The 1,778-nt window shown below is 30.4% G+C and overlaps 1 non-coding gene across 1 annotated transcript; it reads right to left on the minus strand.

The window, feature by feature from the left end:
• Window positions 1–1,681: 1,681 nt before the first annotated feature.
• Window positions 1,682–1,778, minus strand: LOC128665391 (small nucleolar RNA U13). Its single transcript, XR_008403145.1, has one exon. It is a non-coding gene; the product is annotated as a small nucleolar RNA U13 (small nucleolar RNA).

Genomic DNA, 1,778 nt, shown 5'->3' on the forward strand with positions numbered 1-1,778 from the left:
CAAATTGTTTTCTTGCAAAACAATTAACCAACCTAATGCATTTCTGTTTAAAGTAATGGTGATTATCATTATTATTATTTTGCTACCAAACCTTATTGTTTCCATCGTTCAAATGATATTTTCTTACATTGTTATAATTTCCCCAAATACATTTTAACAAATTGTCTTGTTACAAATAATATTTACAGAGAGAGGTGCACTCACAGGAACAAACAACTGTCTCAATACCATTGTTAGCCTGTTCTATGACGATTTACCACCCAGGTGGAGCTTTTTAGTCCAGTAATGCTTTTCACAGAGTAGAACTTTCCTGTAGTAAATCAGTCTGATCCCGCCTATTTCTATATGGGAAAAAGGGGCAACCAGACGTGTACTCCTTGCTTAGTGTGCTTAGAGGAATATGGTTACACCTCACTGATGAGGCCCAATGAAGGCCGAAACGATTGTCTGGGGTTGCTGTGTTCAGGCTAAAAATGGTATTGAGACAGTTGTTAGTTCCTGTGAGTGCACTTCTTTCTGTAAACATTATATTTACTATGCTAATATATACACCAATTTTTACAAATCCACCTGCAATACTTTTAAATGGTTAAAATTTAAAGGGAGATTAAACTCTTAAAATGTATATCATGCATTTGAGAGAGCACTTTTCATACATCTAAACAATATTTTTGTTGTTTTAATAATTCTGTCTTTATTGTTCAACAGTGAAGAACAAAAAATAACTTTTCATATTTTACTTATTCATCATGTGACTAATGGTAAAGTTTAAATTTTAACCATTTAAAAGTATTGCAGGTGGATTTGTAAAAATAGGTGTTTATATTAGCATAGTAAATTTTATTTGTAACAAGACAATTTGTTAAAATGTATTTTGGGAAATTATAACAATATAAGAAAATATAATATGAACAGTGGAAACAATAAGGTTTTGGTAGCAAAATAATAATGATAATAATAATCACCATTACTTTAAAAAGAATGACATTAGATTGGGTAATTGCTTTGCAAGAAAACATGTTATCCCTAACATGCACCAAATTACAAATATTTATTTAGAAGTGATAACTGCTATATTATTCTATTCTCAAAAGAAGGGAGACATAATTTACAGTTTTTTTAAATTATTTATATATATATATTTATATCTTCAATTCTTCTTATTGATTGAGCTTTGGGAGATAATATCTGCATTTTTTTTACCTTAAAGGGACACTGAACCTTCTAATTTATTCTTATTATCAATTTTCCTTTGTTCTATTGCCATCTTTATTTGAAAAATAATGCATCTAAGCTTTGTTTGGTTCAGAACTCTGGAGCTTTTAATTGGTGGATGAATGTATCCACCAATCAGCAAGAACAACCCAGGTTGATAACCAAAAATGGGCCAGCATCTAAACTTACATTTTTTCATTTCAAATAAATATACCTAGCGAATGAAGAAAATTTGATAATAGGAGTAAATTAGAAAGGTGCTTAAAATTTCATGCTCTATCTGATCCACAAAAAAATTTGGGTTGAGTGTTCCTTTAACTTAATTTCTAGTTCTAAATCAGAAAGGTATTGCATCAGATCACAACATAAGGGAAGACACATTTCAATTAAATTGTTAGTCTAGATTTTAGACTACTAAACTTTTATTTCTGTTTATTAACTTAATTCCAGTTGACTTCTAGTTCTAAATCAGAAGGGTATTGTGTCAGGTCGTAACATAAGGGAAGACACATTTCATACAACTGCATGACCACCCACTCATCCTATGTAAGAACCAGAAGGAT

This window comes from Bombina bombina, chromosome 6 (assembly GCF_027579735.1).
Source record: "Bombina bombina isolate aBomBom1 chromosome 6, aBomBom1.pri, whole genome shotgun sequence".
NCBI classification, from domain to species: Eukaryota; Metazoa; Chordata; class Amphibia; order Anura; family Bombinatoridae; genus Bombina; species Bombina bombina.